At 35.6% G+C, this 26,449-nt stretch overlaps 1 protein-coding gene across 2 annotated transcripts in view; it reads right to left on the reverse strand.

The window, feature by feature from the left end:
- Positions 1 to 26,449, reverse strand: part of LOC106911046 (uncharacterized) — a 307,017-nt gene that overhangs the window by 259,589 nt on the left and 20,979 nt on the right. The window lies entirely within an intron of this gene.

Below are 26,449 nucleotides of genomic sequence, written 5' to 3' on the forward strand. Positions count from 1 at the left end.
TGCATCCTCAAAAAGTCAAATTCATATTAAAAATGTAAGTTATCCTTAAATACATTGTTCTTCCAGGGTTTTCTGTCAGGAAAAAGTTTGAGTCATGTACAGACATCCTCACTGAGTTCTGACTGGTAGAGGCTACTGCTAACTAGCTGCTAATATATCCTTGCTAGGTAGCTAGTGTGTCTTCCATCTGTCATTGGTGATGGGCTCAACATCACCAACACACATCAATCAATCAATCAATCAATCAAATTTTATTTGTATAGCACATTTCAGCAGCAGGGCATTTCAAAGTGCTTTACATAATTAAAATAAAAACAGCATGTGACGAATAAACAGATTTTTAAAAAGATTTAAAAAGTTAACATTAAAACCCGCACCCCGTTTAGGACTTCAGTTAAACGTCGTTTAACTGGGACGTTTTCCGTGGGGCTTTACATAGCAGTGAGAAAGAGAATTAAAAAGTAAAGATACATCAAAACTCACACTCTAACCCTAATTTAGCCATAAGCAACTCTAAACAGCTGGGTTTTAAGTTGACATTTAAAGGCACCCAGTGTTTCAGCTGCTTCACATGTACATATATTGTGATCCTGCAGGACAGACTGCTGTGGGGGAAAACAGTATTTAGTCTCCAATTGTGCAAGTTCTCCCACTTAAAAAGATAAGAGGTCTGTAACTGACATCATAGGTAGACCTCAACTAAAAAATTCAGAAAATCACATTGTCTGATTTTAAAGAATTTATTTGCAAATAAGGGTGGAAAATAAGTATTTGGTCAATAACAAAAGTTAATCTCAATACTTTGTAATATATCCTTATTGGCAATGACAGGTCAAATGTTATTGCCAATGTTATTAATGAATGTTATTGTCATCATTATTTGCATAATAATGACATTATTTTTATTATTATTGTTATTATTATGTAATTATTATAATTATGTAATTATTATAATAATGACATTATTACAAGGTTGTAATATAAGGTTAGCACACCGTAGCTGGACTGTTGGCCCATTCCTCCAAGCAGATCTCCTCTAAAGCAGTGATGTTCTGGGCAACATAGACTTTCAACTCCCTCCAAAGATTTTCTGTGGGGTTGAGATCTGGAGACTGGCCAGGCCACTCCAGGACCTTGAAGTGCTTCTTACGAAGCCACTCCTTCGTTACCCAGGCGGCAGTGTTGTGGTACTCGAGATCGGTCTTGGTCTCGAGTCCGGTCTTAAGACCGTTTTCTGATAGTCTCGGTCTCGTCTCGGACTCGACCGCATTTGGTCTCGGTCTTGTCTCGGTCTCGGGCTCTGAGGACTCGGCAATTTATTTCAAGACCAGTCGAGACCGCAACTGTGAAAATATCACTAAACGTACAGCATACTGTCCAGTTTATTTGTTAACATCTTTCTTTTCAGTGGATGCAAAACGCACCGATTAAAATCCAGGCGACTACTGTTTCTGTTACTCCCCCCTCCCTCGTCCGCTCCCCTCCCCCTCTCCACCTTCCACTCGCGCGCGGCGCTCCAGGACATGCGCAGTGGTTTCCTCTCAGCGGCAGAAAATGTTTGTCTAACCCTCAGTAATATAATAGCGCTGCATAAATAGTAAGAAATCCGATAGCCACAGCTAACTCAGCAGCGCTTCGCTTTCACAGACGGTGGGGACAACGTCTAACTATTTTCGTCACTTAGAAAAGAAGCTCAAAGAAGGTAAGCTCCGCTAACGTGATGTTAGCAAAGCTAGCTGTACAGAGACACACAAGAATTTGTGATGAAAAAAAGTCACTCACTGTCTGAGTTATTGTGCGGAGGTGTTGATTGCCTTGTCGCACATATAGGACAACGCTGTGTCCAAAAGTCTGCAATATAGTGATGTGACATTCAGAAACAGTCGATTCTTCTCCACGGCTCTTTACTTATTAGATAGGACTGGAGTGTCACTCACTGAGAGCCGTTGTTCTATCAGATTACCATACATGCAGTGAGTACCATGCCTGCGCATGCGCATTAAGAAGTCCGATCGTCAGAGGAGTTGTCAGTTCACCATATGCAGCAAGTTATGACGAAAATAAGTCATTAAATTGTTTTCAATGATAACTATATAGATATACATGTGTTGTCATGGTTTCAAAGTGTATTTAAAGCAGGTCTGGCTGCAGCTGGAGTCAGCTACAACACACGCCCATGTAAAACTCACTTAACCTCTAAGTCAGGATGCCATACAATTGTTAATAAAGTGTATGACGATCTACATCATGATTCTATGTTGCTGGCATACATGCAGTGAGTACCATGCCAGCGCATGCGCCTTAAGTCCGACCGTCAGTGGAGTTGTCAGTTCAGCATTGCAACAAGTTATGACGAAAATAAGTCATTAAATTGTTTATAATATGACATAATATGATAACTAGATGGATATACATGCGTTGTCATGGTTTCAAAGTGTATTTAAAGCAGGTCTGGCTTTAGCTGGATGTCATACAACTGTTAATAACCAAGTGTATGATGATCTACGTCATGATTCTATGTTGCTGATTAAATAAAATCATATGGTAATGACAGCGTATGCATGTCTGAGCTAAGCGTACGACTATCTGACAACGTATGCTGATCTGACAGAACACCGTGAGTTTGTGTTAAACCCGTTTTTTGTTCTAGTAATGCTCTGTGTACACTGCATCATTATTTAATTTAATTATGTACGTTGATATTTAAATTAACAAATAACTAAAACAAGAACGAAAGAGCACGCAGAGCATGCACATTGCTCTTTGTTTTTGTTCAAAGTGGCAGCTGTAATGTCTGCCATGGTGTCAGACTACCTGGCTTCATGTACTGGGAGAGAGAGTGAAAACAGTCACGATGAGCGCCTTCTGTTTGGTTACTTCTTGCTTGTTGCTCCTTGGTCAGTGTTCATGGTTGAGCGTTATTTACCATCAGGGCATTGCCTCAATTGCTATGTTTAATGGTGCAACAGTGGTGGTGGTTTCTTATATGAGCAACATGGGCAAATGTCCAGGGTGTTATGTTTTTAGGGATGACACGAGACCATCACACATTGTAACACAGAAATGGAATATTTAATATTGGTAAAATGTATTAAGTATTTAATATCTAGTTGTTTTTATGGGAATATGGATCTTTCAGATTATTTTGAGAAGCAATTTTGATCATATTTCATATTTTATCATATCATGTAGAGCGCGGTGCTGGTCTTGGTCTTGACTCGGTCTCGACTTTCCTCGGTCTTGGTCTTGACTTGGTCTCGGACCCTAAAAGTCTTGGTCTTGTCTCGGTCTCGATACACTCTGGTCTTGGTCTTGTCTTGGTCTCGGGTTAGGTGGTCTTGAACACAACACTGCCAGGCGGTGTGTTTGGGATCATTGTCCTGCTGAAAGACCCAGCCACGCTTCATCCTCAATGTCCTTGCTGATGGAAGGAGGTTTGCACTCAAAATCTCACAATTCACGGCCCCATTCATTCTTTCATGTACACGAAGCAGTCATCCTAGTCCCTTTGTAGAGAAACATCCTCAAAACATGATGCTGCCACCACCGTGCTTCACTGTTGGTATGGTGTTCTTTGGATGCAACTCAGCATCCACTCTCCTCCAAATACGACAAGTTGTACTAGGAGGAAACACAACTTGTCGTTCTACTTTGGTTTCATCTGACCATATGACATTCTCCTAATACTCTGGAACATCCAAATGCTCTCTATCAAACTTCAGACGCACCCGGATCTGTACTGGCTTAAGCAGGGGGAACACTTGGTAATGCAAGGTCTGAGTCCCTGGCGGCACAGTGTGTTACTGACGGTAGCCTTTATAACGTTGATCCCAGCTTTCTGCAGGTCATTCACTCGGTTTGCCCCCTTGTGGTTCTGGGACTTTTGCTCTTGTGATCATTCTGACCACGGGCTGAGATCTTGGTGGAGCCCCTGATGGAGGGAGATAAGTAGAGTTCTTGTAGGTCTTCTATTTTCTGATTATTGCTCCCACAGTAGATTTCTTCACACCAAGCTGCCTGCTGATTGCAGATTCAGTCTTTCTGCTCTACAATTTTGATTCTGGTTTCCTTCAACAGCTCTTTGATCTTCACTATAGTGGAACTTGGGGTGTGACTGTTTGAGGTTGTGGGCAGGTGTGTTTAATACTGTTTGTAGTGACCATTTGTCCCCAAACTTAAATTCAAAAAAATCAAAAAACTCAAAAACTCGAAAGTGACCAAAACAAAAGTAAATCCAACTCAAATTATAAACAAATTATAAACAACAAAACAACAATTCTAATGATAAATCAACTGGAAAAAACAAACAAATAAGAATAAACTAAACAATTTAAATTCTAAGATTTAACCAAAAAATGGGAAAATAGCTCCTACACTGTTAATGAGTTCAAACAGGTGCCATTAATACAGATAATGAGTGGAGGTACTTTGTAAATTAAATTAATTTACTTTGTATTAATGAATGTTATTGTCATTATTATTTGCATAATAATGACATTATTTTTATTATTATTGTTATTATTATGTAATTGTTATTATTATGTAATTATTATAATAATGACATTATTACAAGGTTGTAATATAAGGTTAGCACACCGTAGCTGGACTGTTGGCCCATTCCTCCAAGCGGATCTCCTCTAAAGCAGTGATGTTCTGGGCAACACAGACTTAAGTAATTTAAGTAATTTACTTTGTAAAAAGTAAATTACTTAATTGCATCCCCTCTCTATTCTCCCCAAATGTTATCCTATTGATATAAAACTCATACCAGTAGTTTACAGAACTACTCTGGTTATGTAGAAAAATATATTTCACACTTAACTTTTTTTTTTTCTTAAAGTTAGCACAGGGATGCATTTTTGGCAACATACATGCCTTATTTATAGTCCTCCATATATGAAACTTATGTGTTACATATGATTTTCTTGTAGGATGGTCAGTTATGATATTTTTTATATCGGTACAAAAGTCATGTTTATTATCACTGTTGCTAAGATAGTGAAGGAAATAAATCTGACATGCAACCTTGCTAAATGTAAAGCATAAACAAAAAATTTTTATTTTGGTTTAACATAAAAATGAAAAAAAAAACAAAAACAATTAACTTCAATAAAATGGTATTCATAACAGTAACTTTTGGAAAATCAATTACTTCAAGTAAAAATTGTGTAAAAACTGCAAATGAACTGAACTGTAGTAATTAAAGAAGTGTGTTGGTGCAAAAATAAAATCTATAAGCACATTGCACAGCAGTAGTCTGTACCGGTTTGTGGGAAATTAACAGCCTTGATGGTACCACCATCTGTCACATGCGATCTGTAAATAAAAAAATCAGAACTGTCAAATAACAACATAAAGAATATTTTGAGTTCATTATTTTTTACTAAAGGTAATAATTGGGTTTTGTCAACATAAAGCTTCTTCTTAATTATCAATATTTGTTTGTTAGATCATTATTCCAGAAGGTGAAAGGTTGTATTTGTGTGTTTCAAATTTATATTGAAATGATGTATTGATGAAAAATGCTGTGATTTTTAAAGTCACATTTACACTTCAAAAGAAAAATGAAAATGTCACCAGTAGAAAAGAAACATTTCATACTTTCTTTTCAGACTCGTTTTCTGTAAAACTTATCAATTTCAGCACGTGTTGTGGAATAATGAAGTAAGAGTTTTTTGGCTAAAATAGAGAGGAAGTACAAGTACGGTGAAACATGGAATAAAGATGGGCAATACGGACTGATAGTTTATCAAAATTCTTTGATTTTCTATTTTATTAACAGAAAATGTAACAAAAATAACTATTCATTAATATTTTCTGATATAATAATATCTCTGAGAATTTTTGTCTCAGCAAACAGACTGGAAAAACAATCACTGCTAAAGAATAACATAAATACATTTTCTTTTCCAAAATCTCTTTCTCTTTCTTACTGTTTATTCAATGTCACATGCTGTTCTTATTTTTTCTTTAATTATGTAAAGCACCTTGAAATCCCTTGCTGCTGAAATGTGCTATACAAATAAAATTTGAGTGATTGATTGAAATACATGCAATAAGAATGAGTAGTACACTGGTAATATAGACAAGTATACATTTTAAGTGCATAAAATACAATATGTCGAATAATCAATTCAAATACATTCATATTTAATGATGCTCTCAATAAATAAAAATAAAATGAAAAATTGTAATAAAGGGAACCATTTACAATCACAATACAGACAATTTTGTCAACATTATTAAGTGTGATTTATTATGACAATAAATAAAAATGTTGAACATGACTTTTGTAAGGATTTCACCTTTTCTACGTAATGACTCTTGTTCTCTGAGCTAATGCTATAATTTTTATATCAACAGGATGGATGCAAATATTTTCAGGCTCATTAATTAAAATGCATTCCCTCCTACATTAACAGACTAGAAAGTTAAGCATGATGTAAAATGTTCTACATAATGGGCCTCTGTTTTGTAATGCTTTTAAGCTGTTATGGTAGCTAAAAACAAAGCAGAGAATTTCAAACCATTTGCGGAGAACGTTTTCAACAGAGACGGGCTGAAAAAAAGTTCGACTCATATGTGTCAATAAAGGTGTAAAAACCGTATTTATTTGAAGTAATTTGTGAAATAAAACCCACCATTTTAGGGATTACATGGTTAAATTACAAATATCTTTAAAATTTCCTCTTCGGTCTTATTCCAGTCCGGTTTCTCGTCAATATGCGAGACTTTAGACCGATGCGCGCTCCCGCGAGAGGGGATGCAATTTTGGGCACCTGGCTGCTGAAGTAGAGACTGTGGAAAAGGGGCATTTGTTTCTCGGCTGGCCTGGGAACACCTTGGGAATTCCCTGGAGGAGCTGGAGTAAGTAGATAGGGAGAGGGAAGTCTGAGCCTCCCTATTTAGGATGCTGCGCCCGCGACCCGACTCTGGAAGACGGATGGATAGATTTGTCTTCAATAGCTTCTAGGTCATGTGACCAATTAAATCAAAATCAGTGTGAAATTATTCTACTCAACTGGATAGATGAGGTACTGTAATTTTTATTCCATTTAACCCTTTTTATTCCTTGTCAGTGGGCCGCCTAACATGTAAGTTATTTCACACTGATTTTGAGTCAATACGTCATATCCCAATTGTGTTTAATATAAAATTACATAAAAATGTAAAAAGATCTAAAATGGGGAAAAATGAGTGTAGCTCATCTCTCCAGTCTAGTAGAATAATTTCACGATGATTTTGAGTAACTAGGTCACATGACCCAGAAGCTATTGAAGAAAAATATATTTTTTTAAATATAAAAATACCTAAAAATATATAAAAAGAGTTCCATTGGAAGAAAAATTTGTGTGTCTCATCTATTCAGGCTAGCAGAACAATTTCACACTTATTCTGAGTCTGTTCGTCACATGACTTGGAAGCTATTGAAGAAAAATGTTAAATTTTGACTAAAAAATTGCTAAAAATATATATAAAAAGAGTTAAAATGGAATAAAAATAAGTGTGCCTCATCTATACAGTCTAGTACAACAATTTCACACTGATGTAGTGTTATTGGGTCACTAAGCTATTGAAGAAAAATACTAAAAATTTTTTTACAAAATATTACATTTTGACAAATAAAAACATAAAGAGGGTTTAAATGGAGTGTGCCTCATCTATACACTGTTGAAGAACAATTTCATACTGATTTTGAGTCAATGGGGCACGTAACTTGGAACTTATCATGGAAGAAGACATATTATTTAATATTAAAATTATTTAAAATATTAAATATGTCTTAGAAATTTAATAGAGGATAGTGTGTCTCGTGTAATAGCATGAATTACCACTTTTTTGTGTAAATTGGTCACAAGGAGACATTTATTTACATGTGTTTGCCAGGAGTGTTTGGTTCGGAAATTTGTTGACTGTCCCTAAATGAACCTCCGAGCGCTGAGGAGGGAGCGGGAAAGAACGGCGGGCTGGCCAGAAATAGCGTTCATAAATCGGATCGACCTTGATCTAAATGCCGCATACTCCACGGATATTTTAATATCCAACTTGAAACTAACTTAACTGCGGTGTTAAACCGTGCTCTGCTTTTGCTGTCTGACGTTTGGAGAACAGGTTCGCTACTGATTTCGGCTCAAAGTTTAATCTCTCTGCTGTTTGAAAACGGATCTACAGGATTATTAGATTATTGATTAACAGGAATCAAGGGACAGTCGATGTTTCTTTGTTTTCTTCTCTATACAAACTACTTCGTGTTTTTATTTCCTGGCACGGAGCTCTAGTCTCTGCCAATAAAGTCAGAAACAGTTTCCTGCTGCTTCCTTTCAAAATAAAATAGTAGTATTGTTAAATAAGTGTGTTTGAGTCAGTCAGGTTATTAAATAGTTCATCTTTGATGGGACAGATAATTCAATAAATGTGAACTAAAATACTTCCTGTAGTTCAGGTTGAATCAGTGACCCAGACCCAATGCTCAGTGGGCGCCTTACGCCACTCTGTGAAGTGTGGATTTAGTCGAAGTGCACATAAGGGTTCGAGTGCTCAAGTTATGAGCGTGCAAAAATGTAAGATTTGGGACAGTGCACCCGTGTGTCGTAACTTCGACATCCAAAATGGCATTTGTGCTGTTAAAAAGTACAAATACAGTAAAAAAATAAATAATAAACAAAATTATATATATATATATATATATATATATATATATATATATATATATATATATATATATATATATATATATACATACCCTCCGTGGGTGGTCTCTTTCATCCTCTGAGCTCGGGTCCTCTACCAGAGGCCTGGGAGCTTGAAGGTTCTCCTCCAGTATCTTGGCTGTGCCTAGAACTGCACATTTCTGGACTGAGATGTCTGATGTTGTTCCTGGGATCTGTTTGAGCCACTGCTCCAGTTTGGGGGTGACTGCCCCGAGGGCCCCGATGACCACAGGCACCACTGTGGTCTTCACCTTCCAGGCCTTCTCCAGTTCCTCTCTGAGGCCCTGGTATTTCTCCAGTTTCTCATGTTCCTTTTTCCTGATGTTGTAGTCACTTGGTATTGCTACATCCACCACAACGGCTTTCCTCTGTTCTTTATCCACCACCACAATGTCCGGTTGGTTCGCCATTACCATCTTGTCTGTCTGGATCTGGAAGTCCCACAGGATCTTAGCTCGGTCATTCTCCACCACCTTTGGGGGTGTCCCCCACTTTGACCTCGGGGCTTCCAGTCCATATTCTGCACAGATGTTCCCGTACACTATGCCCGCCACTTGGTTATGTCGTTCCATGTATGCTTTCCCTGCCAGCATCTTGCACCCTGCTGTTATGTGCTGGACTGTCTCAGAGGCCTCCTTGCACAACCTACACCTTGGGTCTTGTCTGGTGTGGTAGATCTGAGCCTCTATTGCTCTGGTGTTTAGTGCCTGTTCCTGGGCGGCCAGGATGAGGGCCTCTGTGCTGTCCTTGAGTCCAGCTTTCTCCAGCCATTGGTAGGATTTCCTGATATCAGCCACTTCAGTTATTTGTCGGTGGTACATCCCATGTAGGGGCTTGTCCTCCCATGATGGTTCCTCCAGCATCTTGTCCTCTGTTCCCCATTGCCTGAGACATTCGTTGAGCACATCGTCCGTTGAGGCTTTGTCCTTGATGTATTTATGGATCTTAGATGGATATATAGATGGATATATATATATATGTACGCTATATATATACGCTTTACTGTGTATATATATATACACAGTAAAGATATTTTTGCTTTCCTAAGTTATTGCTGGAGATATGTGTTAACAAAGATCAAGTTAAGTACAAACATACGGCATAAAAAAATAGAAAAAAAGGCCTGATGCTAAATTGTGAAAAATAAAAAATCTTATGGAACAAAAATGTGCTTTAAAAAAGAAACTATGAATGTTGTGACTTTATAGACCAAAAATGTTACAAGAAATTCATCAGGAACTCTGACATCAGTTTTCTTTCCCATTAGTCTGAGAATAAAACATTTGCTTAAAAATCATGATATCTCTAAAGAAAAATAAGAACCAAGTAGCTTTCTATTCCACTTCCACAATAAATTAAGATATTAATTTCATAATTATATATGAAGTTTTTCCTGTAATTACTTTCTGCAAAAGAAATTCAATAGTTAATACCTTACCTGTGTCCTTATTTCATTACATATTCCTGGAGTTATTCCAGGTGGCATTGTTGGTCATTGTAACCTTTAATATTTTACATTTGGGTTCATAATAAAAAGAAAATCCACCCCCAGGTTGCCACACTCTATTCACAAATTGTTGATAATCAATCACATCAATCAACCAATCAATCAATCAATCAATCATATTATTCCAGACACAAAAAAGGTCCATAGAAAAAAGGTAAAAACAAGCAAAATAAGAGAAAAATAAAAATAAACATGACATTTGTCACTCGGTGACATTTTATTTGTCACCGAGTGACAAATAAATGAAGACGCCAATGATTCCATAATCTTGAAGAGAATCTCACTGTGCTAGAAGCAGGGTTTACAAAAATTGCAATTATATTATTGCATGACATAGATAATCTATATATGCATTTATACATAAGATGAGCACAGCTGCACATGTGGGAACAGCATTATGTACAAACATATGGCTAGCACTGCTCCATCTAGGCACTTTGAGTATACTCAAAGTGCCTAGATGGAGCACTAGATATGCTAGATATGCTAGATATGCCTAGATGCCCATATAGGAGCCTCATGCCATCATTGTGTGACACATGAAGCTTCTGCAGGCGACGATATTTTGTATCGTCGCCACAGATGGGCCGTGTAATAATGTGATTGATGAATATGATTTATTGTTTTAGAGTCAAAGGAAAATTTCATTGTTGATAGATTAAATAGTTTCATCTTATTTTTTTTGTATATATAAGACTCTACAACAAAAAGTCTCAATAATATACATGGCACTGTAAAAACAAAAAAATAAATTTTTGCTTATATCTGTTTAACAACCCTGGTTGTAATAACCTGGGTTGTTCTTCTGTACCTAATTCATTTGTTTATTATTGACTTTTGCTCAATAAAATTTTTTACGTATATATTGCAAATGGTATTTTTAATTATTGTTGATTATGTTGTTTTTCATGTCTCCTTATTTCTTCTGTTCCTCCTATAATTGATGGAGGTATATAGATATTTATAATGCATGAAAGTATTGTTATTTAATTAGCTCTACTTCCTTAAGAAAATGAAAAAATGTGTTGTTTTATAATATAATTTATATTTTACGGTGCCAGTAATGCCGAAATTAATAGTAAATAAAGACGTTGTGGTATTCTGATTTAGTAACGTGATTATGTTAGTTGTGTTACCACCGCCAGGCCATTAGAGGGAGTGGTAGGCCCGAAAAGATGCGACTAAGGAGCAGATTTAGAAGTACACCGAAAGCTACAGAATTTGTTAAAAAACTGTGAGCTGCGCTGAAGTAAATACAAGATTGAAGTTCAAATACATTCTGAGAGTGAAACTCCTTCCTAAAGGTGAAAATATATCACATATTTCAAAAGAAAATAAAAACGGAAGTATAGGAAATAGCGCCCCCTTCAAGTGCGGATTGCAATGGTCCCAAATAAGGTATGAGACTTACAGTGGTCCGTCCCTGCCCCTTTCTGTTTACTGTAGTGAGGTGTACTTGGATTTGAAGGACACAAGGGCGGAACCATAGACAAGAATACGTAGACGCCTCATAAAGCAAGAAGGACCTTGCTGCAGCAAACAGAAAGGGACGGAGACGGACCACTGTCAGTCTCTTACCTTACTTGGAAATGGGATCATTGCACTCCGGAAGTGAAGGGGGCGCTGTTTCCTGTATTATCCGCGGCCTCCCGTTTTTATTTTCTTTTGAAATATGTGATATATTTTCACCTTTAGGAAGGAGTTTAACTCTCAGAATGTATTTGAACTTCAATCTTTTATTTACTTCAGCGCAGCTCACAGTTTTTTTTTAACAAATTCTGTACCTTTCGGTGTACTACTAAATCTGCTCCTTAGTCGCATCTTTTCGGGGTTGGTACTGCCTCTAGTGGCCTGGCGGTGGTAACACAATGTTGAGATCCTTTACCAAGGCCGAGAAAGAGTCACACGCTGTTAAACAAAGGGCCCATAGTAAATAGTTACATTTTTGATTCTGTTAGACACTAAAGCATATTTCTCACGAGAAAACAGAAACTTATCAGGCCACAGAGACATGGTGTGATTTCAGGGAGTGTCTTCAGTTCATATAATCAGCTGCCCTCCTCTTTCTCCTCAGACGCTGCACAGACTTTTTTAGAAACTCTTCTCGGATGTAATGGTAAAGTGTCTCCTTTCAGCGCTGAAAGTTAATAAAATAAGTAAAGTCTGAATGCTTTTCTTGGCTGATTTTATGCTCCGTGTGTCAATACAAATTATGATTCATCGATTGAGATTCTCATTCTCAACAGTTGGTAGCAGAGGATGGTTTTGTGTTGACACATGAGCAGAGATTGGACTGGCCGTTTAGGCGCAGACTTTCCGAAACAGTACTCTGGTGTAGGGCCCACACAATAGGTAAGGACACTTGTTCCTTAATATACACCATTGTACTGTTTCTCAGGTCTGTATAAATTTCAGTTGTCAGCCGTTGTCTGTACTGTTTCCCAGGTTTGTCTGCTTGTCACTGAGTTGTCTAAATTGTCAGCCATTGTTCGTTGTCAGCTGTTGTTCGTACTGCTTTTGATTTGTTTGTCTAAAGGCTTTCGAGTTGTTCATAGGAGTAAGGTTAAAGTTAAGTTAAGAGTCAAAGTTAAGTTGTTAAGAGTCAAAGTTAAGTTGTTAAAGTTAAAGTTAATGTTAAAGTTAATGTTAAGAGTCAAAGTTAAAGTAAAAGTAAAAGGTTAATTGGCTGGTTGCAGAGGGAGGTCGCTGTCCCCGGCTTTTCCCGGACGCGGGGAAGGTAAAGGCGAGGTTTTGTCGGTTTTATCCTTGGGGAGTGCTGCCCCCTAAAAAGAACGCGTAAAAGCCAATCTGAGACTTTGCTTGAGAAACGCAAAATGCGGTGAAAGCGGTCCACCATAGGAAAAAAGATGAGACAAGAGAATAAAGAGATAAGAGAATAAGATAAAGGTTGATCGCGATCTGATCCTCATTAAGTTTTAAGTGTTGAAAGAGGACAAAAATAGGAGCTGAAAAGCGTGGATCCATTTCTGTGTCTGAAAGCTGTGTGTGTGTGTCTGTCAGCTGTGTGTGTCTGTCAGCTGTGTGTGTAAGCTTCTGCCGCTGAGCAGACGTTATGTGTTTAAAATGTACTATTTTATGTTTATTGCAATGTGTTCTAAAACCATGGTCAAGATTGGGAAATTATAATCTGTGGGAGGTTTTTGATTTTGTTTGCTGGGTTTGATTTCCTCGCCGCCGTGCGAGCAAAACTAGAAAAAAAGAGAAAAGAGAGAAGAGGTGATTTTTGAGCCTAAATTTTGAACCCAAACAAATGGAGGGTGAACTTAAAAAGAAAAATACTATCCAAAGTGGGGCGTCGGGCCATGGATTGCGCTCGGTGAGCAAATAGAAACATTAATAACTTATTTGGCAAAGCATGACGAATATCAAAATAAGGGAGAAAGAGAAAAACTGAAATAAAAAGGGCTAGAATACCTGGTGCAGAAAGGAGGCGACCTGTTAAACAGACAGCCTTTGGGAAAATATTGGCTGGAAGCAATGAATGACACTAAGGGAAAACTTATTGAAACTAAACTAATCCTGCACAATTCACTATATTCACATGTGGTAAAATTAACTGTATGAAGGATGAATGAAATTACATAACAGGTAAAAGTGTAAACAAAATAAAGTGACATCTAATGGGTTGAAGTTCTAGAAATTTTTGCTTAGCTGTTGATGGGTTAAAATTTTAACTTAATGAAACTTTAAAAAAAAAAGAGGTTTATAGCAGAGTTGAACTTTATCATGGACTAATCAATATTTGTCTCCCTCATTATCTTATCAAAAACAGGATTTCTTTTTATGTGAAACTTGGTCACCTTAAAATGTCTAAAGAGGGAACAGAATTGGTAAATGAATATGAATATGTGTTTGATTTAAAAGGTGATTATGAAACAGCTCCAGATTCAATTAAGGTTCATTACAAAATATTCTTGTCTCAAAGACAATTTATGATTCTAAATCTACAGTAAATAATTCGGTTACCTTACTTCAAAATGGGAAATAATATGTTGGAAAAGGAGTAATCACATTTCAGCTTTGGTTTAAGACCAGACAGCATTTATTACAAGACTGCTTCATTTAGTTTGACTTTTTTTTTCTTTCCTTTTCGTTTTTATTAATATTATTGTTTTTATTTTTTAACAGACTAACTAATTTACTAACTTAACTAACTGCTAATTTTGAAACACATGCGTGTCTTGGTAGAAAGGCACAAATTGGACATGATGAAACTTTTAAAGTGGATATGATAGTAATTGATTATGTAAAAACAAACTAATTGGATAACAACTGGCTCACAACATTTGTGTGGCTTAAATTTTGATTGAATTAATGCATGAATCCAAGTCCAACAAAACATTTGAATTGAAACACAAATACATCTTACAGTACTGCATAATCTTTATCTGCATTTTTTGCTCCTCTGCCTAAATTGATCAATTTTTCTTTTGTCAATCCAAAATAAACCTTGACACTGCTTGTTAGGAAAGCAATCCAAATTCTGATCTGAACTCTTTAAAATAATAAAACTTTTGGCCTTTGCAGTTCAGTTTCAGTTGGACATTTTAGACATATGTAAAAAAAAAAAAAAAAAAAAGAGTCTCTGAACAATATTTTGTTTGTTTTCTATTTACATAGGAAAACAAAAGGGGGAAATGATAAATTATAAACATTAAAGATTAAAACATTTCTGATAAATCTTTACATTTAGAACATCTCATCGTCTACTTTCAATTTTAGACAGAAGATTTGGAAAACTTGTGACACCCTGGAATATTTTAGTTTTGGAGAATAGTAACATGCAAAATTGCTTTCAAATTTTTTAATTATATCAACAGGGGGCAGAGAAGAAATAGATTCTAATTCCTAGTCGGTTTATGGATATGGTTAATTATGAATTTATTCATTTGACATTGGTATATTGTGAAATTATTTAATGAGCTCTTACAGTGCCTTCCTGCATGACTGAAATACAGTCATATAGAAGATCTTACTAAATTGAAATCGGTAATTTAAAATTGAATAACTTCAATCAATATCTATGCCATGTTTATTTAAATATTGATGAATTTCCTGCATCACCTCTAATTTTAATTGTATAAAGTTACAGTTGGATGTAATTGTTATCATTAAGAAAACTTTGGTTAAAAGTACTATAAAAATTCTACGGAGCCCCTGAGGGGACATAGGAAAAAAATTCAGATAAAATGTGAACAACTTTTTAAATTCTAAAGAGAAAACCATACATAAATACAACACTCAGCTGTTTTGAAAAATATCAGGATAATGGTAATATTTTCATTAATGGTATAAGAATATTTGATTACAGTTTTCTTTTTGACTTAAATTATTAAGGAAATTTTACTGGTTGTCTTAAAACGTGGCAATTTCACAAGGATACTTTTGTGTAGAATTGGACACTATTAAATTTATTATTTTACATTGCATTTGAATAACCAATTTCTGAAAAGTGTATGTAGCTGAAATACTAAATTTTGTTTAAATTTTTAATAATTTTTTAGTCTAAATTTTGATAGGAGTTGATTCCATAATCGGTTAATTCTGAAACATCTGAGGGTGAATCATCTTAACGCATTTCTACTTTATCTTTCCTTGGAGCTCAGAGACTGAGGCAGTGGCCCTTATCTGAGCAGCTCCAGTGACCCTGAGCCTGGCTGAAACAAAAAAAAGGAAACAAAATAAAGAGCCAACTCTTCATCTACATCACAAGCTAAAGAAAAGACATTTAATTTATAATTATGTGAGCAAAAGGTGGCATACACTTTTATTTTCTTAATTTACTTTGTGTTTTACTCTAGCAGTTCTGCTTCCTGTGGTCTGACGGACTGTAGGGGCCGGGTTTTTGTAGGGGCCTCCGCTGTTCTTAGCCACGCTGACTTGGACATTTGCACTTTCTACACATGAATTGCACCATCTTCTGCTGGACGGCTGTCTGAGAGCAAAGACCTGCTGGACGATTCTTACACCTTCTACAGAGGTCAGTGAGGCTGGATTGATTTTTCCTGTTGTCACCTGAAGGCGGAGTGCAGCTTACAGGATCTCGCATTGGATGTCTGACTGTGATCTCTGAGGAAACACCTGGCTAAAGGACGAGACCCAGGCGTGGTTTCTGAGGGTCTCCTATGGCAGAAAAGACCAGCAGCTTCTGCCCGACGTGAGACGGAGGTTTGAAAACAATGATTCATCTGCTGTATCTCTCCGTCTCTCCCACACAAGGGGGGCCACATACTTGGTCCAGATGTTTCTGCACAGCGGGACTGAATGCTGCCCTGGACAGTTCCTGATGGGGCAAATGGAACATCACATGTAAAGTCGGGCTGAGACTCGGAGGCGGTCCTGTTTGTTGCCATGTTTGGTCCTGGGATTTCCCTCAGTCTACAGGTTGGAGACAAAATGGCTGCCAACAAAACTTTGTAGCTCTTAATGGTTTTTCTAGAATTTTTGGATTATGTGATGCCACTTTTTCTCACTTTAGTTTATTTACAGCAAATTCATTATCTACTGCCTTTGCACTCTGACCTCTGCTATTTGACCCCCAGGATAAGTTTAACGGTGCAGCAGGGTGTCAGAACTCTCTGCAGTTCGCAGAAATATTGTTTGCCTGAATGATTATAACTCTGATTGTCCAACATCTGGCTAATATGTTTCTCTCCTCCAGCAGGACAATGATTGAAACAGGATAAAAGTCGGTAAAATTGTTAATTTCCTGATTTACAAAAGCACATCAGACCACACTTCAAATACTAAAGAGGTCTAAGTTCTAGTTGGCTAAAATTACAGTGGCTACAAATATAAGGACAATTATTTCAAGTTATGATTTAAGTTTATTTGGAATCTATTTCAAATCTTAGGAAAATCTACTCTTTGGAAAATTACTCAACCAAATTATGGGTTTATTGCACATTCTTTCGATCAACTGTTAAATTCTTTCACTGAGGTGTAAACACCCTGGTTAAATTACGTCCAACTGTTACAGTTAGCAATGAAAGCAAATTTGGGCTAAATGATTTTCGCGGGTTTCTTAGGAGTTTCTGTACCGAAACACTAAACAGTGTTTTGATACAGAAACAGGGGGAGATGCATGGAATTACTCCATTCAAGCAAATTCTGAGTTAATCTAATATATTGAGAAATTTTTCAGTTTTGGGCCTCAGCAAAATATAAAAGAGGTTAAATCAAAATTCACAAATGTTTTAATTAATCAAATGAGTTTCTAAAGTAATACTGAATATTCTGAATTGAATACATGAAAATTAACAATGATGTCAAGATTTTAAATTGTTTGATTGCTGCTTCTCTCTTGCTATAATTCAAAATAATTTGTTTAACCAAGTCATGCAGAAAGGTCTAACCTGAACATTACATCATTTAATAAATCTAGTTGTATCAAACTTCTCCCCAAAACTGCCAAAAAAACATTGATAAATATGATCAACGCTACAAAGGAGGGTAATTCTGTTAAACAAATATTTTGTAGAAGGGTTTCAAGAGAACAAATTGTTCAAAGGTTAAAATTGTTGAACTTATGGGATTTAAAATCATGATGAGAATAAAATAAGTCAGTTAAATATGGAGTGACAGGGTTAACTTTATTCTTGTAAAAAAACAGGCTAATCTTTATATGAGGGTTTAAAATGGAAAGAAAATATGAGGATTCACATAGAAATTGGTCTAAATTGGGATTTACAAATTAGCAATTATGGAACTGATTAAAGCGGGTCCAACGGATTGACAGAATAAAAAAGAATCTAGTTCTATGTGTAATTGTTGATCCAATGCCTAAACATTTCTAATAATCATAATTTACAGTTTTTGGTCTGAGACAAAATAAGGTTGTCTTTTATTACGTGAATGGAAAATATTAGAAGGGATCTTAATTTAACACGGATCATTAACTTTTCACACTATTGATGATACTTTACAAGCCTTTAGTATAGCAGGTTACTTCTTGTTAAATGAGGACTATTTGATTGAATCTCATTAATATAACAAAAGCAAAAGATTTATATATGGTTTAAGATTTCTGGTAAAGTTTCTATTAGGGATAATCTTATATACATTTCAAATGATATTTCTTTGATAAAACGTGACTGTGGGCAGTTTTGCACATTTATTTTATAATCTGATCTTTTACATGATTTTTTGTTTGGTTTCTGATTTTGTCTGATCCTATGAATATGCCAACACTTAAAACAAGGAAAGTTATTCTTGAAGGTTGAAATGTGGTACTTAATTTAAGCATTTCTGTAGCTATTAAGAGGAGAACTTGAATAACTGATGTTACTGATATATTGATACTCTATTGGCTTAGTATGAAAAAAAAAACTTGATCTTCAGCTTCAAGGAGCAGCCTTAAAAAAAAAAAAAGAGATTATATTTACTAATCAGATGATGCAGAATCGTAAAGAACCTTCCTTGCTCTCCTCATCACCTGTGGATGCTGCTGTTCCCTGCCTGAGGTCCTTGGCTGTCCAGTGCATCACTTCCAACATAGAGAAGGGCAGCGGTACCAATAGAACCCACCTGCCTATCAGATGGTTTCCAAGAACCTAAAGACGACCGTGGACCTCCAGCTTTCTATAGTATAAGGGCAGTACTAGTATCCAGTGACAAAACAACATTTTTCATTCACTTTAATGTTCTTTATATAATCCATTGATTTCGCTTTTTGTTTTGTTTTTTCTGTTGCAGAATGAAGTCCAATCCTTTCTGGGTGTGCCGGGTGTGAGACTGTGGCGCCTTCCACGATTGGTGGACCGAGTTAAAGCTGAAACGCCACTGAAGCCTTGCGGGCCTGTCGGGGTTTCCTATCGGGCTGCTCTACATCTGGACACACGCAGAAACTGATTTGACGTAGCATGTCTCGCTATAGAGAGACTGATATGATTAGATCTTATTACTATTATTGCATTTCACTTAGAGAGCATCTTTACTTGTTTTCTCATCACTGTTAGTTCATATCAGTATATTTTCACTGTGCTGCCCTTGAAACTGATTTATTGTATTTGTTTGCTGTTTTATGAATGTGTTCATTGTTCTTTGCCTTTCAATACTCAAACTTCTAAGCTTTTCCTACCATTTAATTTCGTTTAACATTGCATACTTTCTGTAGTTCATTAACTTTTAAATATTACATAGAAATTTCAGTAAGTTTGGTTTCTAAAACTAACACATTGTTTTACTCATCACTCATTATTGCTTCATTGACTTTAAAGGATAGTACCTTAACATTTCTAATTTTACTCTATTAAGTTTTAAGTAATATCTACCTTTTATTCATTTTACATTTTATTCATTTTAAATATTAACCTAACACTTTATTCATTTTTGCATTTTATTAAGTTTTGAAATATCATCCTAACTTTCTATTCAATTTACATTTTGGTTAACTCTAACAACTTAGTGAATATAATTTTAATACTTTTTACTTTAAAGATGAAAATTAGATCCTCCTAACACTTCACCCATTTTATATTTTCATAAAATTTCACATTGATTCTTTTAAAAAAAAAACAATTTCAGACTTTGTTCTTTAATAGGTCGTTACCCTTCTATGGCATGACGTTGACCCGAGGTAACAAAAAGAAATAATAAATAAATAACAAGCAACATAAATGTAATAATAATATTTGGTTCCAGAAAGTTTCATGGTCCGACTTTATGATTGATGTGTAATTACAGATGATGAAGCTCTGACAAAACTGCAAAAATATTTTCTTCTACAAAAAAACAAAAAAATAAAACAGTCATGCCATGGTGGGTTCACTTATGTTCCTCCAAATTTAACACTCTAACATCCTTTAACAATTTTATTTCTTTACATGTTCTTTTTAGACTGTAAGAGGGACATTGTGGTTTCGATCCACCGCCTAAGAGGCATAGGGGTGCCCTGTCCGTTTTTACCCCCAAAATTGAGATGAAATGAGATGAAATGACATGAATGAAAGACATCAATGACTGAAATGATCAAATGTATGTCAACCTTTGTAAGAACCTCGGGGGATGTTTTCCGGAAGGGACAGTGTCTACTCTAGGGTTTGTCTTCTCCTTTTTGGGCTCTTTTAGAGCCCAACAGGGGGAATGTTGAGATCCTTTACCAAGGCCGAGAAAGAGTCACACGCTGTTAGACAAAGGGCCCATAGTAAAGAGTTACATTTTTGATTCTGTTAGACACTAAAGCATATTTCTCACGAGAAACAGAAACTTATCAGGCCACAGAGACATGGTGTGATTTCAGGGAGTGTCTTCAGTTCATATAATCAGCTGCCCTCCTCTTTCTCCTCAGACGCTGCACAGACTTTTTTAGAAACTCTTCTCGGATGTAATGGTAAAGCGTCTCCTTTCAGCGCTGAAAGTTAATAAAATAAGTAAAGTCTGAATGATTTTCTTGGCTGGTTTTATGCTCCGTGTGTCAATACAAATTATGATTCATCGATTGAGATTCTCAATCTCAACAACAACTAACATAATCACGTTACTAAATCAGATTATCACAACGTCTTTATTTACTATTAATTTTGGCATTACTGGCACCGTAAAATATGAATTATCTAATAAAACACCATATATTTTCATTTTCTTAAGGATGTAGAGCTAATTAAATGACAAACAATACTTTTATACATTATAATTAATATCTGTATATCTCCATCAATTATAGGAGGAAGAAAAGAAATAAAGAGACTTGAAAAAAAACATGATCAACTATAATAAAACTACCATGTGCAACGTATACATAAGAAATTTAATTCAGCAAAAGTCAATAATAAACAAATTAGGAATAACAACCCAGGTTGTTGCAACCAGGGTTGTTAAAAAGATATAAGCAAAAATTCACATTTTTGTTTTTACAGTGCTATGCATATTATTTTGAGAGACTTTTTATTGGTAGAGTCTTATATATAGGAAAAAATAAGATAAAACTATTTAATCTATCAAGGTGGAAATTTTCTTTCGGCTTTAAAATGATAAATCATATTCATAGAATCACAGTATCAATAATTTGTGAATAGAGCAAAACACTTAGCACGCTATAGGTAAATGTTATTTAGTTTGGTTAAGAATAATTATTGCACTGTCAATAAATGACATATAATAAATGATCTTAGTTGCCAAAGGAACACAGTAACATCTTCATGAGCTCAGAGGGTCAAACTGATGAATAAAGAGGATGGATGCTCTCTGCTAAGATATTTCTTGCCATCTTCCATGTTCTTTCAGCAAACAATTGAGACAGAGTTGTTTTTGGTTTCACCACTACTTACCTGCTGTTATACCTGCCATTCAAAGTATTCTGAAAAGATTGTCTGTTAATCTGCAGCTCATGTGACCAAACCAGCCGAGAAAATGAAAAGTTAAAACTTGAGTTAAAATGTTGTTTTAACTTGAGTTAAGTTAAAACAATGGTTAGAATGTTAAGTTTTAACATTTTAACTGAACATCCTCTAATTGTGTACAGCTAGGTTGTACACAACCTCAAGTTGGGTAACCCCAAGATCACTAAGTCTTCTTAAAAGGTAGAGTCTCTGAGAACGGTTCTTAAAGATATAGCCAGTGTTTTCAGCAAAGTTGAGCTGACTGTCCAGAAACGACACAAGGAATTTAAAATTTGCCACAGTTTCAACAGGTTGGCCATCGAGAGAAACTGGGACCACTTTAAGGTCTTGTTTATGTCATTTAATTAGCTCTACTTCCTTAAGAAAATTAAAAGGTATGTTCTTTTGTGAGGGAATTTATCTTTTACTGTTCCAGTAATGCCAGAATTAATAATAAATAATAAACACTTTGTGGTATTCTGATTTAGTAATGTAATTAGATTAGTTGTGTTACCACCCCCACGCCACTAGAGGCAGCGATGGGCTGATGTTGGTTTCCAATTCCAGCTTCCAATAGCTAAAGGGCTATTCCACTTAATTTTTCACTACTTTTCGCATCTTTAATCAACTCTAGTTTAAAAACTACTACACCTAGAGACTTGAAACCTGGACTAGATTACTCTGCTCTAATAACAGAATATTTATAACCATGTTTGGGATTTGTGAAAACTCAATAAAATGGTGAAAATTAGATTTTCACCATTTTTGGCACCTCTTTCATTACTACAACTGCTCTAATTAAAAAACTACAACTCCTAGACACTTCAAACCTGGACTAGATTATTCTCCTCTTCAAGCTGGATATTTAAAACCATGTTAGTGATTTGTGAAACATGTTCCTGATTTGTGAAAACTCAATAAAGTTAGATTTTCACAATTTTTGGCACCTCTTTCATTACTACAACTGCTCTAATTAAAACACTGTAACTCCTAGACACTTCAAACCTGGACTAGATTATTCTCCCCTTCAAGCAGAATATTTAAAACCATGCTTGGGATTTGTGAAACCTTTTTCTGATTTGTGAAAACTCAATAAAGTTCGACAATCACTATTTTTTGGCATCTGAATCACACTAAAACTGCTCTAATTTAAAAAAAAAACTACAACTCCTAGACACTTCAAACCTGGACTAGATTACTTTGCTCTAATAGCAGAATATTTATAACCATGTTTGGGATTTGTGAAACTTTTTTTCTGATTTGTGAAACTTCAATAAATGTTGATTTTACCACTTTTTTGCATCTGGATCACACTAGAACTGGTCTAATCCCAAATCTACAACACCTAGACTCTTCAAACCTGGACAAAATTATTCTGTTCTAATAGCAGAAAAAGGTTTCACAAATCCCAAACATGGTTTTAAATATTCTGCTATTAGAGTGTAACCGGATCCTTTTCTGCGTTGTGCTGGTTATTGAGTGAACAGGCCGTGACGCAGTTTATCTTTTAAAAGATGATTCTCGGTTTATTTCTGACGAGAATACAGACAAAACAATCGTGTTAAAGGCCGCCCGCTCCAAGTCCTACACAAAACAAAAGTATATAACAAAAATTAACTTAATCTATAAATGAACTGAATGTATTTAGATGGAAAAATAAAACGCACACACCTCTCCCGCAGGACAACATGACAAAAGGGGAGGGGCTAAGGGGCGCAAACAATTTAAAGACAATACCACAGAAGAAGAAATAAAACGGAGGGGCTTCAATCTTAAAGTAACACGGTTAGAACCATAGACATAATATAAGGATAGACCCTCATGCACCGCTCTCACCTATTGTCGCTGACGAGATTTAGGGCGGCCATCTTGGAGCGGTACTCCACTCCACTCAACGTTATGTGTTTAGCAGCACAATGATGTATCAGCGCATTTAATCGATCATAACACACTTTTTTGTTTCTGTAAACCATATTCAAACATCTATCAAAGCAACATTTATAAACAATTGTATTTTTTAAGTATGTTTTTAATACATAGTTCATCATATTTAAATATGCTTAGTGGCTATAGCAATAGAATAGGAATGGAATATTCTGATATCGATGTATGAAGAGCATATTACAAAGCACACAGCCGTTCATAATTTATTTAATAAATTATTTAGTAATATCAATACATATTTATATAATTATACAAACACTAATAAATAAAGATTAATAATGAATTTTATATATATATATATATATATATATATATATATATATATATATATATATATATATATATATATTTTTTTTTATTATTTTTTTATTTTTTTTTTTTTTTCAGCCGACGAGTCCAAAATCCGGTGTGAGATTCATCCGTGCTGCAGTGAATCCGTCTCTCTTTATAGATTTCTCCCTCTTCTTCCTCACATCGTGTCTTTAGGAAATTTTCAAAACAAAAACGGAAGATTTAGGATGTATCTTACTTTTGACAGAGTGAAAGAATATAAATAATAGTCTTTACCACCTGTGTAAACTTTGCCGGTGAATGTTATAACACATAATATAAGTTTTATAATATGTGTTATATTGTTTCATTTCTAATATAGGCTCTTGTGTCAGATAATCTAAGTCAATGTTAGAGAATAATTAATTTTTTTAGATTAACAGAATCTCAGTCAGCCTTCATAGCGGGGCTGAACCCGTATTACACCAAGCACTGTATTAGCTGATATCTCGCCGGTGGACATAAATACAGTAATGTAATATTCTAATCACTATATATACACAATAATATGTCCATCTTACTTGTGAAATGTTGTCTGTGGAGCCCTCGCATCAATAATCCATTGATCAGAACAACAATATCCCTCAGTGCTGAGGCATCTTCTGCTGTTTTGGTTGAACAAAGTAGGAGGGTATACCGCTCCAAGATGGCCGCCGTATTTCCTGCGCCGGAGCGGTGCATGAGGCGTCTATGCTTATATTATGTCTATGGTTAAAACAATAGAGGTGTTTCAGTAAGATAAGGAACAAGACAAATAATCAAAAAAGACATTTTGTGTAATTATAACAAAAGAGAATTACAACCAGGTTACAAGAGCAGAATAATCTTGTCCAGGTTTGAGGTGTCTAGGATTTGTATATTTTTTATGAGAGCAGTTTTAGTGTGATCCAGATGCCAAAAAATAGTGATTATCAAACTTTATTGAGTTTTCACAAATCAGGAAAAGGTTTCACAAATCACAAACCAGGTTTTAAATATCCAGCTTGAACAGGAGAATAATCTAGTCCAGGTTTGAAGTGTCTAGGAGTTGCATTGTTTTAATTAGAGCAGTTCTAGTATGAAAGAGATGCCAAAAATTGTGATTTTCGAACTTTAATGAGTTTTCACAAATCAGGAAAATGTTTCACAAATCAGTGACATGGTTTTAAATATTCTGCTATTAGAGCAGAATAATCTATTCCAGGTATGAAGAGTCTATGAGTTGTAGTATCGCAGCAACGCGGCCCGTTGCTGCGATACGTCACAGCGTCCGCCATATTGAATGTGGAATATGTGCCAGTAAGCTAATACAAGAAAATGGACCGAACTTCAGAAATTGCCGTTCTACAAAGTATTTTAAGTTAATTCCTGTCATTGACACATTTTCTCACACACATTAATATATCTGGTAATCAAAGAAATGACTAAAGACAGTTTCTAACTTTTGATGTGATTATTTAATTGTTTTGGGGCATTTCTGAATAAAGAGCAGAATATTTTATTTGATAGAAATGATTCTGATCATTTTTATATTAACATTGATGAACAGACACTTTTAAAGTGTTTTATTAACAAATGATGGGTACAAGAAACGCCACCTTCACAGTAACCTCAGGATTGTCAGATTTTTTTTTTTAATTTTCCCTCAAAGTCCAGCAAATAAAGTCCACTGAGAGACGCCGCTCTATGGAGCAGCATAGGTGGCTAATATTTATCATGTTTATTATTTTAGCCTCAGTAGTTTCAGTCAGAAGCTCCCAGATGGTCCAGATGAGAAGATCTGAGCATCTGGTTTGGTTGATCCAGAAGGTTCTGGACTCATCCAGAAACCCAGAACAACTGGACTCCAGTCTCACCTTCAACAGAACATTCTGCTCTAAATCCAGACGGGACCGCTTGATGTCTCTGGACCTGAAACATGAAGTGCTGTGAAAAACTATTTGCTCCTTTACAGATTTCTGCTGTTTTGCCTTTTTGTCCTGAAATGTTTCAGATCATCAAAGTGATTTTAATATTTGATGAAGAAAAACTGATTAAATACAATAAACTGTTTTTAAATGATTTTATTCATTAAAGGAAAAAAGCTCCAAACCAACCTTTAATTATTCACTCTCCTTTGTTAAATCCTGAACTAACTTTGATTAAACCACATTTTTATAAAGCTGAGCTGAACCTCCCAGTGAACTCACACCTGATTATTACCTGCAGATACAATACATTATATTAACAGAACCTCTGATGGATGAAAGATCTCTGGAAGCAACACATCATCTAAAGCAAAGTCTGTGACATCCATCAGTCTGGAAACGGTTCCAGAACCATCTGTAAGGTTCTGGACTCCAGAGAACCTCAGTAGAACCAGGATCCAACATGGAGAACATGGAACAGTGGAGAACCTTCCAGGAGAGGCCGACCCACCAGAACCACTAAGAACTCATTAAGGACTCATCAGGAGGTCCAGAAGAACCAGAACCACAGCCAAGTTCAGAGATATTGATTTATTTTATTTATTTTTTTAGTCATTTGAACTTTTACAAAAAAGAAAAACCACAGAACAAAACATGTATAGAAATAATTAAATTCCTGTCAATGGCAAAATCACAAAGTGTGGAGTAGAAAAAGTTCAGGCAGAAGTTTGT

Source organism: Poecilia mexicana, unplaced genomic scaffold, assembly GCF_051168715.1.
Source record: "Poecilia mexicana isolate PSO_F unplaced genomic scaffold, ASM5116871v1 scaffold_12, whole genome shotgun sequence".
NCBI lineage: Eukaryota > Metazoa > Chordata > Actinopteri > Cyprinodontiformes > Poeciliidae > Poecilia > Poecilia mexicana.